Below are 17741 nucleotides of genomic sequence, written 5' to 3'. Positions count from 1 at the left end.
TTATGCTTCTACTATAAATAGAATTAAAATACTATAAATTATAAGTGGAACTTATAATGAAATAATAAAATATATTAATACTTAATGGTACTAATGTGCCCATGTATTGCCTAGACATGTATGTCAGATTAGATAGATTAGCATGCCAATAGGGAATTCTTTGAGCAATACTGCGTAAGGCTTTATGTCCTCATTTATGGCTTATATGCCCGACTATTTGCTATCATAACTTCTTAGCCATATTGATTGCATACGTGGTTGATGTTTTTTGTATTTACGTCCCATGGTATGACGGCCCGAGGCACTACGGTGCCCAGTGCCAGCTATATTGATTGCATACGTGGTTGACGTTTTGCGTCCCATGGTATGACGACCCAAGACACCACTGTGTCCAGTGCCAAGGACCCGCTTATCTAGTTTAATCAGCCTATCATAGGTTACTTGGGCAGTAAAATTTATTAAGAATAATGAGAATTAAATAAATAAATAAGAAAGAAACTAGATTAGCTTTAATAAAATTTTAATTATTATGAAATGATCCAAAACACTTAGAAAGTATTGAGTGAAGTGATAAAAAGGATTAGTAGAATAAGTATAACTTAAATAAATAGTACAAATACATCTTTCATAATAATATAAGCATAAATTTAATATTTTTAGTTTATTTGTATATTGTTTATTATTACTGTAAATTTATGAACTATAAACTTTCAAAGAGGAACAAATTAGGGTAGAAGATAGTTAATATACTAAATTTGATATGAAATATAATTAATTCCTAATTATCCAAATTATGCTTCTTTCTATCATTATTTGTATAGTATATCTTTATTGTATTATTGCACCACTAAGTAAAATGCTTAGCGCGATGGATTGTTTATTCGTGTAGGTACTGAAGATAAAGCCTAATGGACATTAGACTAGGATTTTGGAGTTCAGATCTGCAGAAGTATCCAAGGTTGTCACCTCATCAGCAATGCATGTAGATAGGGTCCATATAAGTCATACTAATATATTTTGTGCTTTATAACTAGTTATCATGCTGTAATGTAATGTAAGTTATGAAAATGTATTTAATATGTATGTGATGTAAATTAATAAATTAACTCTTTCATATGTAATTAATTTATATATTTTGTAAATTATGAATTTATGTAATTAGTTTGTAAATCATGTAAATTAATAAAATTTGATAATTTTGACATATGAATTATGCATGAATGGTTACGCATGAATGTTAGTTGCAAGAATTGAATGTGAGTTGATGATGATGAGATCATGTATTATTTTATTGAAAATTTATATGAGATTTTTAAACAGGTAAATAGCGAGACATGCCAAATGGTAATAATTAGGGGAAACTCCGTCAGTTTCTCCTATGCATTTAATTTATTTTAAAATATAATAAATTCAAAATTTTTAAAGGGATAAAGTAAAATAAGATAGGGTGCTCCGGCACTGAGTGTGACATTCCTTGCTCGGCTACACTGTAGACAGGTGAGGGGTTTTACAAGTTATGCTTATCTAAACATTAATTTTAAGTTGCTATATTTTAAAATTTTAAAATAATAAAAATAAAAGAAAAAGAAAAAGAAAAAGAAGAAAATAAAAATAATTCATTACTTGAGTGTATTAATTATACAATTATTATAAAATAATTTAAAATATATTATTAAATTTATTTTTATATTTTAATCAATAATGAATTTATAGTATATATAATATAATCTATAATTTAAAAAAATAAAATATTTATTAAATATATTAAGCAATATATTAAATAGATTTTAAAATTATTTATATTAAATAGTATGACATTATAGAATTCCAAGATATCAATGTAATGAAAATAAAAATTTTATAATGATAATGCACTAAATTATAAAACAAATTTTAAAAGTTATCCTTTTTCTTTTATTTTTATGGATAATTTTCGTTAACTTTTCTTTAAATTGCATATAAAAAATAAAGTATAGGCAAATCAAAATTATTTTTTTTAAGTTAAGTAATATAGTTCAAAAAAATTTAATTTAATGAGATAATTTGCATTTATTATTATTATTTTTTAATTTTTGAAATCTTTCTATTTATATTTTTAACTAGGGCTGTGTATGGTTCTTGTGGATCCGTACCGAACCAAAAAATTGAACTGAATCGAACTGAAACAAAAAAAAAAACCATTATTGTAGGGACCAAACCAAACCGAACAGAAGTTATTTTACCATTTTGATTTGGTTCTAGTTCGTTATCAAGAACTGAATAGAAATCAAATCAAAATCGAACTGAAATCAGACTAAAACCAAATTGCATCAAAACCAAATCAAAGAATCGATTTTATACATATGTTTTTTTTAATATATTTTAGATATATTACATAGTTTCTATAAAATTATATATGTTATATGTAATTAAGATGATTATATATATAACTTAATTTGTTATTAATTATAAGTATATATATGTAACCCAATATTAACTTTTTATTATTTTTAATTAGAAATATATTAAATCACTTTATAGTTATTAATTATCTTATTAAATTACCTTTTCATTATGTAGTATACTTTTTTTATTAAAAATTATATAATTAAAAAAATATATAAGATAGTAAAATATATTTACTAAGATATACGTTATAAAGTGACTTAATTTATATATGTGCTGTTTTATTGGATTGATATATGATCCACTCAAAATGTTAGTAGTGCGATCTGAATAAAATATTTTGTGAGGTATGTGATCATAATCGAGAGTATGAGTCAAAACAATATTTAAGAGTCAGTGTTAATAATTGAATTCATTAAATTTAAGATTATATTAATAATCTTATTTTTAATTTGAAAAAGTTTTAATTATAATTTATAAAATTTTTATAAACAACATTTATTAGACCAGTAAAAATTATATATTATCCAACAAAATTTTAACTTTGAATAGTTGAATAAAAATATAATAAAGAATTCCTCTAAAGCCAAAAATTACGTAGTTTTGTAATCTTAATTTAAGTTACATTAATCCTAACTCATATTATACTTGTTGAATTGCTGCAATTTTATAATTTAGATGAAAATATTATATGATTTATTATGTATAGATCGAACACTTACCATCATACTAAAAGTTTAAACTTTTAGCTGAGGAGCAATTCTAACCCCTTATACGTAGCAGCACAAGCACAAGGGTCCGAATGGATCTGGGCAGGATGCTGGCCCAATGAGTTGGAGCACCTGCTAGAGATTCAAACCCATTATCTTGATTATGATACCAATTATAGGATCGAGCGCTTACTGCCGTATCAAAAGTTTAAACTTTTAGCAGCGGCACAACTCTAACTTCTTATAACGTAACAACCCAAGTGCCATGGGTTGAAAAGATTATGTGCCAACATTATGGATATTTGGTGTTATCTTATATTTTAATATGAGAATTGTTAGTTTAATTTTATTATTTTTCTTGAGTAAGTTATCATGTTTATGTTACTTTATTGATATTTTATTTTTAATATTAGTATTATTATTTTATATTATTGCTATTATTTTTATTGATATTTTGATGTTAGAAATATATAATTAATTTTGATCTCTTAAAAGAAATACAATAATACTACAATTTTAAGTGTAGGAACCGATAATTGAATGGAATTGGAACCAAAACTAGAACTGAAACTAGAACCAAACCAGAATCGAAAGCACTTAAAATTGAACCAAAACCAAAATCAAAATTTGGTTCCTTTTTTTATTTCAAAAAATTAAAGAACTAAAATTCAGTTCTGGTTTTGATTCTTAAAAAGAATCGAAAATTCAAGAGAATGTTGGCAATTCTCTTAGAATTGGTGAGAGATGAAAAAGAAGAGAGGAAGAGGCAACCAAGGGTGGCAGCAGAAAATGATAAAGAGCAGATTGTATTTTTTTTCTTTTCATCCTTTCCCTTATATAGCTAGGTCACCACTTAAAAACCTTGTCACATGTCACCTTCTGATTGGCTCTTAGTTTAATTGACCCAATCACATTGTGCCAAGTGTCAAACTAAGATTTAATCTTGTTTTTTATCATCTTACATGATTAAAAGACAATTGACAAGCTTATGTGTAGTGCCATGTGTCACCATCTCATGGTGCCACATGTCACCTTATGAAATAACCAAAATACCCTTGTGTCTTAATTCTGAGCTCTCAACCCAAAATAATTATTTCTCTTCTTTTAATTTATTTATATCAAATATAAATTAATTAATTAATCTCTATTAATTAATTTCTCATAATTAAATTCATATTTAAATACTTTAAATATAAATTTAACTTATACTATACATCAATTAACCTAGAATTAGTTTCAAGCCATGCTAGGGACTTTGCAATCTAATTGCAAACCAAACCTATTTAATCAATCAATTAAACTCTTAAATTAATTAATTAATTAATTAAATTATATTTAATTTGGTGATTACTTGTGTATGCGTGTGACTTACTAGGCTCATCACTAATTGGTAATGAGACATGATATCAACTCTTAATATCATCAGAACTCTTTCTTACCATAAATGATTTCTCTAAATTATTTTATGCATCTCATAGACCATGGTTAACACCTAGCATAGCATGCCATGGCCACCCAATCAGTAATAAAGTTTACCTTAAATGAACCTATAATCATATGTTACCATGCACTAAAATCTCTCTGTTACAAAATCCCAATTCGAGCTGGAGTCATGGTATATGTCAAACCCTATTTACTATGAATATTATATTTTCTTTTAAATCCAGTTCTTGAGTAAAAAGATTTTCTCATCAGAAACTCTTTTCTGATTAAATCTATCTGTCTTGACCAGGAACTTGAAATATCAAGAACAATTAAATGAACATAGGATTTTATCCCTATTTACTTAGGGTAACAGATTCCATCTTGATCAACACCTACCTCCATATAAAACTAGTAAGAGCCAACACATGCCCATATACCCATACACAGTACAAGTATGAAAGCAATATCAAACTCAAACTGCCTATATACAAGATAACTGTGCTATCTCAGGTCTAAAGATTATATGCACTGATATGATTTATGACAATACATTGACAAGAGTAAACTCCATGTGCTTGTCATAAATGTCATTGGTTCGGCCTACTTATCATGTATAAGTGCCTATCATGTTTGTTATATGGCATGAGACTCACCATTCCATCTTATTTACATCTCATATAAATAACTTGGGAATAAATATGATTACAATATTTCTGAATAAGCCATGTCCTTATTGTGAAGTATCCTCGTTTGTGAACCTATTTATGATACTTTGTGCTAGAAATATTATCACTCATTTTCTTAACAACTTAAGAATAGAATTTCTAACAAAATATCAATGGACCATTTCTATTACACATAAATATATTATGTAAATGGAAAAGTGAAAATGTCTTTTATTAATAAAAACATGTACGAGATAAATTCTAAATGATATGCTTTAGAACATACTACTAACAATCTCCCACTAGCACTAGAGCCATTCATTACAATATCTTAGACCCATCTTCTCAAGATGTCAGTCTAGCTGAGTTTGTGACATAAGCTTAGTGAATGGATCAATTGGATTTTCAGCTGATGCTATTTTCTGCATGGCTACATCGCCTCGCCCAACTATTTCTCTGATAATGTGGTAGCGCCTTTCTATGTGTTTGGATTTTTGGTAGACTGAGGTTCCTTAGCCTGTATGACTGCTCCATTATTGTCACAGTGAAGTGGAAATGCTGACTCAATGGAAGGAACTGCTGCAAGTTCTGTCACGAACTTCTTTATCCAAACAGCTTCCTTTGCAACACCTGATACAGCAATATACTCAGCCTCGGTAGTGAAATTTGCAGTCGTACTCTGTTTGGAACTCTTTCAACTGACTGCACCTCTATTACAAATGAACACATACCCAGAGGTAGACTTTCTATCATTGATATCTGATTGGAAATCAGAATCAGTATAACCATCCAATTGCAAGTCTCCACCTCCATATATCAAGAATAAATCCCTAGTTCTTCTTAAGTACTTAAGTACATTCTTGACAGTTATCCAGTGTTCCAAACCTAGATTGGATTGATACCTGCTAGTCAAACTAACAACATATGCGATATCCGGCCTAGTACACAACATTGCATACATCAAACTTCCAATAACCAAAGCATATGGAATCCTGGCCATTTGATCTCTTTCTTCAGGTGTCTTTGGAGACATCTCTTTAGAAAGGTGGATACCATGTCTCACTAGTAACAATCCTCTCTTGGAATCAAGCATGTTAAACCTCTTAAACACCTTTTCCAAGTATAGACTTTAGGACAAACCAATTATTCTTTTCGCTCTATCTCTATAAATGTGAATTCTAAGAATATAAGTTGCCTCCCCTAAGTCTTTCATGGAGAATGTATTTAACAACCATACCTTTACCGTTGTCAACATACCTGTGTCATTACCCATCAGCAAAATGTCATCCACATATAAGACAAGGAAAGTGATAGCACTATCACTAACCTTCTTATATACACATGGCTCATCCTCATTTTTTATAAAACCAGATGACTCAATGGCTTCATCAAAATGGATGCTCCAACTGCTCGAAGCTTATTTCAACCCATAAATTGATCGCTTTAGCTTGCATACCTTGGAACCATCTTGGGATTCAAAACCCCTAGGTTGTTCTATGAAAATGTTTTCTTCAATGTATCCATTGAGAAAAGCTGTTTTGACATCCATCTGTCAAATCTCATAATCATAGTATGCAGCTATTGCTAATAGAATCCTAATTGATTTAAGCATGGTAACAGGAGAGAAAGTCTCCTCATAATCGATTCCTTGCCTTTGGCGAAACCCTTTCGCTACTAGCCTTGCCTTATAGGTCTCCACCTTTCCATCAAAAACAATTTTTTTCTTGAAAACTCATTTGTTCCTATAGGTATAATACCTTCAAGTGGGTCAATAAGATCCCAAACTTGATTCTTATACATGGAATCAATTTCGAATTTTATAGCATCAATCCATTTTGAAGAGTCTATATCTGATATAGCTTCTTCATAGGTAAGTGGATCATCTCCATGATCTACTTCTTCATAAGTAGACAACTCTTGTTCTTCTTCATGAAGGAAATCATATCTCACTGGTGGGTGAGATACCCTGGTTGTTCTATGAGGAATTGCTGTAGATGTTTCATCAATAGGTATAGGTTGACTAGATAGATCTATATCCATCTGATCTATTGGTTGGTCAGAATTCTCCAATTCCAACTCTATTTGCCTTCTTTTGCCTCCTTCTTGAACAAACTATTGTTTAAGAAATGTAACATCTATCACAAACTTTTGTGATGTAGGAAAATAAAAATAATATCCAAAATTATCTTTTGGATATCCAACAAATCGACTCTTTTCTGATCCGGTTTCCAATTTATCAGTGTTCAGCTTTTTGATATAAGCAGGACAACCCCAAATCTTAACATGCTTAAGACTTGGTTTTCTTCCATGCCATATCTCATAAGGTGTGGAAGAAACTGATTTTGATGGAATCCTATTCAGAATATACAAAGCTGATTCTAATGAAAATCCCCAAAAGGATATTAGCATATCACTATAGCTCATCATACTACGTATCAGATCCAATAGGGTATGATTTCTGCTTTCAAATACACCATTCTGTTGTGGTGTTCCTGGAGGAGTTAGTTGGGAAACAATGCCATGCTCTCTCAAGTATTCATCAAATTCAGTACTCAAGTATTCAGCTCACGATTTGATCGAAGAGCTTTAATACTTTTTCCTGTTTGATTTTCTACTTCAGATTTAAATTCTTTGAACTTTTCAAAGGATTCACATTTGTATTTCATCAAATACAAATCCTTGATTTATCATCAGTAAAGGTAATAAAATAATAAAAACTGCCTCTAGCCATTTCTTTAAATGGACCACATACATCACTATGTATTAGCTCCAAAATATTTCAGCTCTTAGCCCTTGTCCAATAAAGGGTGATCTAGTCATTTTTCCCTGAAGGCAGGATCCACAGGTTGGAGTAAGTTCAGAACCCAATGAGGATAGAATCCCCATTTTCTCCAGTTTTGTAATCCTATCTTCTGCAATATGACCTAACCTTAAGTGCCAAATATATTTTGAACTTGAGTTGATTTTCACCATGGCGTTGCATTCATTTAGATCACTTGCATTCATTTTGTGTTTTTCATTATTATCCAAATAATAAAGACCATTATTCATATAACCCGAACCAATATATTTATTTCCAAAATAAATATTGCAAACATCTTCTGTGAACTGAAATTCATAGCCATTTCTAGTCAAACTAAATATAGAAATAATATTCTTAAAAGCATCAGGTACATATAAAATATTATCCAAACACAAAACATATCCAGACATGTAAAAAGATTTAGATTCTATGGCTAAAGCTTCAACAGTTGAGCCATCGCCAATCCGGAGTCTAACATCTCGAGAACGCAAGTTGCTACTATTTGCTAGTTCCTGCATATCATAAGAAATGTGAGAACTAGCACCAGTATCTAAAACCCAAGCTGTAGATGAACTATGAGTATCATTAGAATCTAAATAACAAGATATGGACATACCTTCTAAAGGTGTATCCTTCTTGTCCTTCAGAGAAGTAAGATACTCTGGGCAGTTCCTTTTCCAGTGCCCATCCTTCTGGCAATGGAAACACTTTCCTTTGCCTCCATCAGCTTTAGTCTTCCCTTTCTGTTTAGCTATTTTCTTGGAAGGACCAAGAATCTGAAGTTTCTTTTTCTTATTGCCCTTCTTCTTGTTGGACTTTCCAGTAGAAGAAGATGCAATCAAAGCTACCTCTTTTCCTTTATTGCCCAGTATATTCTTTTGGGCAATAACCAGCATGTTGAGTAAACCAGCCAAGGTGCATTCCTGCTTAGTCATATGGAAATTTGTCACAAATTTCCCAAATGACTCAGGAAGGGACTGAAGGATCAAATCCGTCTGCAGTTGGAAATCCATGTTAAAGTCAAGATGTTCCAATTGCTCAATCAGTTGAATCATTTTATAGAAATGATCCCTAACATTCTGTCCCTCAGACATCCTCATGCGGAACAGCTGTCTAGATATTTCATACCTAGCATTCCTACTGTGCTTACCATACAACTCTTGTAGGTGAAGGAGGATCTCATTCGCACTCTGCATGTTCTCTTGCTGCTTCTGTAACTCATTACTCATAGAAGCAAGCATGTAACACTTAGCTCTCATATCATGCTCCTTCCACTTGTCTAAAGTTTCATGTTCCTCTTGAGTGGCCTCTGGAGGTAAGGGACCAGGAACATTTGAATCTAGAACATATCCTATATGTTCAAGGTTCAGGACAAGTTTCAAATTTCTTAGCCAATCAGATAGATTAGGTCCTGTCAACCTATTTCGATCAAGTATGCTTGTAAGGATATTGGATGGTGGTGGTTTTCTGTGGTCATTATTATCAGAAAATTAACAGCAGAAAATAATCAGATTAATTAGTAAATGTATCACATATTTAACCAAAATGATTATAGTCTTTTAATCAAATTGGTCCTCCCACTAACTTAGCGAATCCTATACTTCCAAAGTAGAAAACGAAAATCCTAGTTGGATGGATTTCTAGTGGATGATTAAATTCTTATAATCCAATTGTTCATCCTCAGATACATCCATTATTGAAATTACAACAAACTATAAGTGAGCAACTCCTTGCCCATCACATCTTATGTGAGGTTCAATCCTTTACCTAGCCCCTAATGCTCAAAATCTCAGGTACATTCATTATTGACTTATCTTGCATTAGTTAAGTTGATCCCATTGAGACAGTAATTATGCAAATAATTTTAATGTCCTCAAGTACATCCAATATTGGCCACCAAACCATTTACATATTTATAACATCTCATGCTTAAAAATTATTCTTAAGAAAATATCTTAAATTAATTGCATCATATGCAAGTATTTAAAATTTCTTAAAATAATTGCCTCAATGGAGGGCCCATATTATAATTACTTTAATTATATCATTTCCAATTTAATCATTTGTTTGGAAGATTTTATGGTCATCCTAATTACTATTAAGGTCTCACTTTGCACATTATCCAATTAGCATGCATATATCATATACTTGCATACATTCTCATACATCTCATGCATTCATGGATAATAAATATGGTATGATCATAGACTTTCTAGGGGATTCAATTCTGAGCCACCAAGAATTGAATCAGGGCATTCCTAGGTGCATTTCATTCATTCATATTACAAGAGTTGCTGAAGGAGTACATAATCAACACTTGATTTTGAATTCCTCCCATTGGTCCTACCAATGCTCTTAGCCTCCTTGATCTTCTTGCAATCTAATTACATAGTAATCCTTGGCATACCAAGGCGAATTTACAAGAACTAAATAAATAAAATTACAACCCAAAAATATTATAATCTTTATAATATATACCCAAAATAAATTAAAATAAATTTATTAATTTACAAACCAAAGAAACATAAAAAAAATAAATCCAATCACATTGGTCTTTTATTGTCCATGATCATCCATCATTCATATCACTATTTAACAGTTAAATAAAACATACATACTTAAATTAAATTGAATATCTCATATTCAACTTAAAAATCTAGATTTGAATATGATTCAAACATATTTAAAAATTCAGATTTGAATCACATTCAAACAAATTTAAAAATTCAGATTTGAATCAAAATTTAATTGTGTGATTAAAACTCTAATTAAAAATAGACATAATTATGAGCATTAGATCATACAACAATTGCACAAACATTGCCCAAAACCATGTGCACCATAAGGAGTGCACAAACCATGAGCACATATGGAGTCCCATCCATGCCGCCACCTTTTTTTCATTGCAACCAGCAATGATTTAATCATCTCATGATCAAATCACATAATTAAATCATATAACCAACAATCTAAATGGCAAATATAGTGGCTCTGATACCAATTGAAGGAGCGGAAGCATGAAAAACATATGTTTAAATCATTGAATTCAAAAATTTTTCATCTAAGGTCACATGCATCATGCAAGATTCATTTTTATCTATTTGATTTCAATGATAAACTGCATATTAAAACTCTTTTAATATGTTTTTGGGTCTACATTTGCCATTTTAGATTTTAGAACCCTAGATTAGATTAAGAACAAGTACACTAACCTTTTTGATGCACTGTAGTGTGTTTGGCACCTTTGAGATGCGCCTAAGACACCAGATGTTATCCCTCTAGCTTGTCCACACCAAGATCACCAAAGGCAGCCCCTTGAACAGCTTCTCAAGCCTTTCTAATTAATTAGAAAATCAAGTTTTACCTTTTTGAGAGATTACAGATGTATACAGGACACTAAAAATGATTTCTAGTATTTTTAATTCAAGAGAATGTTGGCAATATCAAGATAACTGTGCTATCTCAGATCTAAAGATTATATGCACTTATATGATTTATGACAATACATTGACAAGAGTAAACTCCATGTGCTTGTTATAAATGTCACTGGTTCCGCCTACTTATCATGTATAAGTGCCTATCATGTTTATTATATGGCATGAGACTCACCATTCCATCTTATTTACATCTCATATAAATAACTTGGGAACAAACATGATTACAATCTTTTTGGATAAGTCATGTCCTTATCGTGAAGTATTCTCGATTGTGAACCTATTTATGATACTTTGTGCCAGAAATATTGTCACTCATATTCTTAATAACTTAAGAATAGAATTTCTAACAAAATATCAATAGACCTTTTCTATTACACATAAATATATTATGTAAAAGGAAAAGTGAAAATGTCTTTTATTAATAAAAACATGTACAAGATACATACTAAATAATATGCTCTAGGGCATACTACTAACAGGATGATCTTCTTACTCAAATAATGAGCTTGGGCTTTGAGGCGGTTACGAACCAACAGATGCTCAAAGAAAAGGCCCATCTCTTAAGAAGGGAGATCGTCGAGGTGGTCCAGGACGCGGCTGCTGCGAAGGCCTAATTCTCTGCTATTAATGAGCGGATCATCGAACAGGAGCAGCAAGTGAGGTCCTACGAAGAAAGGACAACTCGGCTGGACAATGAACTTAAAGATGTCTGGGCCCATCATGCTTCTGATCTATCTAAGTTCTCCAAAGAGATCAAAGCAAAGGAGGATGAAACTCTGGTGAAAGAAGCTGGCACTTACGTGAACACCCACAACAATCTCTTGGCCGAGTTGGTCAAGCATTTCTCTGAAGAGGACTTCACCTGGTTGGAAAAGCTCGCCTCGGGTGTTGAAGCTGAGAGTGAGGGTGAACAAGAGGGTGAGGAGGGAGTGAATGTTGAAAATGTACCTAAAGAGCGGACTGGGAAAGACCCTCCCGCTGAATTACTTTGTACTCTTTATCTTTTGGAATGAATAAACTCTTTTTATGATCAATTTTCTTGATGAGATCGAAAAAACATCAGATCAAGTTACATGTGCAAGTACTGAATATATTAGAAAAATTAATTCCCAATCAATTGAATAAAGTTGAACATAAAACTAGATGATCCTGAGATCGGTTATCGACCATTAAACATGAGACCTCACCTTCAAGAGGTCAAAAAACCATTGCACACGAACTTGAGATCAAATATCGATAAAAGCTTTAAGACATTTGAGGAGTGATATGGAATATTGTAAAATCAGAAAGGTGACTTGAGATTAGATCATAATTGAAGTAACTTATTAAGATCAGAATAATTATTTAAATCGGATAAGACATTAACTTTATTAAAAGTGTTTGAACAATTCAGGCCAGATAACTGAACACAAAACTAATCGCAATTTCGAATTTTGAGTTATTTGAACACAATGAGATCAAAAAACAACAAAATGCAGGATCGGATGATTTGAAGATCGGATATTGATCAGAACAGGTCACATAAAGATGAAGAGATCGGAAAATAACCTAACTTAAAGGTGAAAAAAGACAGAAAGTTTTGAAACTTAAACATATGAACACACAACGAAAAGATCAGAAAACAACCTAACTGTGCATAAGGTCGAATTATTCTAAAGCTAGACATTTATTTGGGAAACGATTCGAACCATTGAGTTCAAATAAGTGACCTGTGATCGAGTCGTGATTGCATCATAACTTTTAGGTAACTTGTTGTAATCGGATAATGTTAAGATGGGAAATTCATTCAAGAAAATAATATTCTCACTAAAATTAAAATTGCATCATAACTTTTAAAGAGAAAATTTGTATATTAAACAAGTTGTGTATTTAAAGGTCGACCAAAATATGGTGTCTACAACTGCCCTCTTTACATGTTTTCTATTGAAGGGAATAAAATTCCCTTATATAGGAAACATGAAAAGACATAGAACCATATTTTGGGGGGGCGGGGAAGGGGGGGGTGGGGGGGTGTTGGGAGAGGGTTAAAAAAAAAACAAATAGAACTCTGAAAATTAAAATGCTGAAAATTTGAATTGCTCAAAATTAGTATCAACTTTGATATTGAATCCAGAGGTTGATAACCAAAGGTGCTGAAAATTAAAATCCACATGGATCTTGAATTCAAAGGTTGATAGCAGGAAATTTAAATTGCTGAAAAATTAAAAATTAACTTGAATCTTGAATTAATAAATTTAAATTGTTGAAAATTTAAAATCAACTTTCATCTTAAATCTAGAGGTTGATGACAAAAAATTAAATGCTCAAAATTAAAATCAATATAGATCTTGAATCCAAAAGTTAATAACTGAAAATGCTAAAAATTAAAATCAACATAGATTATGAATCCAAAGGTTGATGATAGGAAATTTAAATTGAAGAAATTAAAATCAAGTTAGATCTTGAATCCAAGGGTTGATGACAAGAAATTTAAATTGCAGAAATTAAAATTAACTTGGATCTTGAATCCAGAGGTTGATGACAGAAAATTAAAATCAACTTGGATCTTGAATCTAGAGGTTGATAATAGAAAATTTAAATTTTTAATGTAAAGGGAGCAACTAATTGTTACTAAGGATAAATGAATATGTTGACCTTGAATATTAATTTCTTGCTAATAAACAAGTTTTATAAGTATACCTTGATACACAGAATACAAAGCAAACTTGATGTAAGACGTTCATCCAATCAAAGTTTACTTAACGCGATCTTGAAGTCCAATGATCGATTGGAAAGACAAGAACAAACCCAAAGACACAGCTCATTAGCTATCCCAACTTAAGAAGCATCGACTACAGATAGTGACTCTTACCCTGTTTCTTAGGAGCGCCGTTTTAGGTTTTCTGTAACACCCCTTACCCGTCTACAGTGTAGCCGAGCAAAGCATGTCACACTCGGTGCCATAGCGCCTTATCTTATATTGTTACATTCCTAGTAATTAAATTTAATTTTTAATAATTTTAGTTTACTCATTCAGTTGGAGAAACCGACGGAGTTTTCCCTAATTTATTAATATTCTGATGAATTTTCACCTATTGAAAATCTCAATAATAATTTCAAACAAATAAATTTTTCATAATCTCAACATCATCTCATATTTCCTAACAATTATTACATCTCAATCCTCAATCCAAATCCATACTCATTTATAAACAATCCATAAAGGAAAATTTTCAAATTTTATTAATTTACATCATGCATAAAATTAATGTACAAATTTATAATTTACATTACATATCTAAAAATTTAATTACAAAATCTGAAAATAAAATACAAGGCTAGTGGAGTCTATCAAAATATGCACTGCTGATGATGTGACACCTGAGACCCAAATGCAGATCAAAATCTCTAACTCCCAGTCTAAGGTCTACTGGACTCTCTCTCCTGGTCTCCAGTACCTACGCGTGGCAAAAAACGACACGCTAAGCATAATGCTTAGTGGTGCAAATAGAATATAAAAATAAACTAAAATAATTAAAAATAAGGAAATTATATTATTATGCCACACCGAATGTATTTTTGATAACTATTTAATTTAATGATATTCTATTCATTATTTGTTAGTAAATTTTTAGGACTTATTTTAATTGCCCCAGTAACCTATAGAAATTTATTGGACTGGATAAACGGGTAAACTAGCACTGGATATTAAGTACCATGGGCCATCACACCATCGGTCACATAGTGTCTGCTAGGTGTGCAATAGAATGGCTAAAGAGCTATAGTATCAATCGGGCAAAAAGCCTCATGCATCAAAGAGTAATGAAATGGCTAAAAGCCATAAATCACAAAATGGCAATAAGAGCCATAAATCACAAAATGGCATAGAGCCATAAGTAATACTGTAAGTTAGAACCCTATTGGCATGCCAACCTATCCAAACCAATCATAACTAGGCATACATGGGCAAATTGCATCTTAGGTATTGGTTCTTTGTATTTTGTATCATTGTGGTTACTATTCACAATACTATTCATACTAAATTTTGATTATTCCATAAATAATAGGAACACAAGTTTCAAATTCATGTTCATATCACATTTTGGATTATAAGTTTGTTGGCATTGATTGCCAACCACTATTCAAGTTCCTTTTTTAGTATTTTAAGAATTCAGATTTTGTAACCTAAGTTTACTATTCCATTAGGCCAATCTACAGTAGAATTTTAGCTAACCTTTCTTCATCAAAGTTATTCCTTAATGTCTCAACTTTAATTCCCTCTTTGAATCACTCCATTTGAAATTTTTTATCTCAAGTTATTGCATTTTTACCATAATTGGTCGGATTAGTCCATGTCCAGAATTTTCTGGGCAGTTTTGGTTCTGGCAATTTTGATAAGCTAATTTTGTTTAGCAATTTCATAAGATTGTCGTCAGAATTAGTATTTCTGTTCTTCATGAAAAATGTTCTACTATGTCTAAGCTTTCCATGGGTTCAAGAATCAGGTCATTTGGACCTCTCTTGTGACACCCCTTACCCGACTACAGTGTAGCCGAGCAAGTTATACCACTCAGTGTGCCGGAGCACTCTATTTTATCTGATTTCATTACAGTCCTTGATTTATTTATTCAAAAACTTTATTGAAGATTTAGGCTATTTTTACTTTTATCAAAATCTAACTAAGTTGGAAATTTCAAAAATTTTAATGATAATCCGACAAAGTGTCGGCTGTAATTTGGACTAACAGATTCTTACGAACACCAAAGACAATTTCAATATATACTCAATTTCTCAAACTTAATAGTCTCAAAATTTTCAAACATAATGTATCTCAATACAAGATATCCAGTTTCTCAGAAATCTCATTAGATTTTCAATATCTCAATATTCACAAGTATAATCTCATTATAACTCAAATTCAATTCACATACTAAAATACTTACTTTGAATAGCTTCCATAATTCATAGGTTAATTACATGAGTTTATTTTGTACAAGATATACAAATAATTTACAATGTGCTAGGAATGAACAATATACATAACATGTATAAAATGAGCCCTATCTACATGCATTCTTTGAGGAGGTGACAATCTTGAACTCTTCGACATACTGCAGATCTGGACTCCAAAAATCTCGATCGGCAGTCTCTGGTTTTACCTTGATCCAATGCGAGGAAGCAATTCCATCGCGCTAAGCATTTCTGCTTAGTGGTGCAATAATATAACCAGAAATAATATATACAAGTAAAGAAAGAAATAAATGATAATTCAGATACTCAAGAATCAATTTAATTTGGTATGGTATTTCTAGTATCAACGATCTTATATACTAGTTTGTTCCTCTTTGGAAGTGCTTAGTTTATAACTTTTGATAATACTAGCGGTATATAATTTATTCTATCTGTATTGTATTTCAAGTCCATGCAGTTACGCAATTTATATTTTTGTTATGTTTCTTTTGCTAATCTCTTTTGCTTATTCATTCAATACTTAATTTAATTGTATTTGATTTTCATTATACTTAACTTAACTTAGCTGCCTGAATTGAATAATACTTTAATTGACTGCCCAAGTAACCTATACTAGACGACTGGACTGGATAACGGGTCGTTGGCACTGGACACCGCGGTGCCTCGGGCCGTCATACCATGGGACGCAGAACGTCTACCATGTATGCAGTCAGTATGGCTAAAAAGCCATGATATCACATAATCAGGCATAAAAGCCATGAAATCGGGCATAAAAGCCATGAATACGGGCATAAAGCCATGAATACAGGCATAAAGCCTTTCGCAGTACTGCTAAAACAATACCCTATTGGCATGCCAAACTATCCAAACCAATCTTGTTAGGTATACTAGGGCATTTGATACTTTAAAATATTAATATATTGTGCTTTATGACTTCATTATTTCATGATAAATTTCAATCATAATTCATACATTCATTTGATCATTCATATGATTACAATTCACTTCAATTATCCTTTTATACCATTGTACTCAAAATACTTCTCCTCTTTACAATAATGAGAACTAATGTCTCATTCATACATTAATATGGTTTATTTATCCATTCATTATGTTATTCATATTGATCCCAATTCTAAACAATGGTTCAGATGTACCATTGTATTCAAAACATTTTTCCTTTCTCATTTATACATTTAAGAGTCTACTTATGTAATTACAAATTTTATATTTCAAGTTGAGTTACTAATATTTTATGAATTCCATTTGTGATGGGCATATATGCCCTAACTATCTATTCACATCAATTAGGTGACTTATTTTTCATGTTTCAAGTAATCCATGAATATTTCATGGATTTCAAATT

The sequence above is a fragment of the Hevea brasiliensis genome, chromosome 14, assembly GCF_030052815.1.
Source record: "Hevea brasiliensis isolate MT/VB/25A 57/8 chromosome 14, ASM3005281v1, whole genome shotgun sequence".
Lineage (NCBI taxonomy): Eukaryota > Viridiplantae > Streptophyta > Magnoliopsida > Malpighiales > Euphorbiaceae > Hevea > Hevea brasiliensis.
This window is presented reverse-complemented; position numbering follows the sequence as displayed.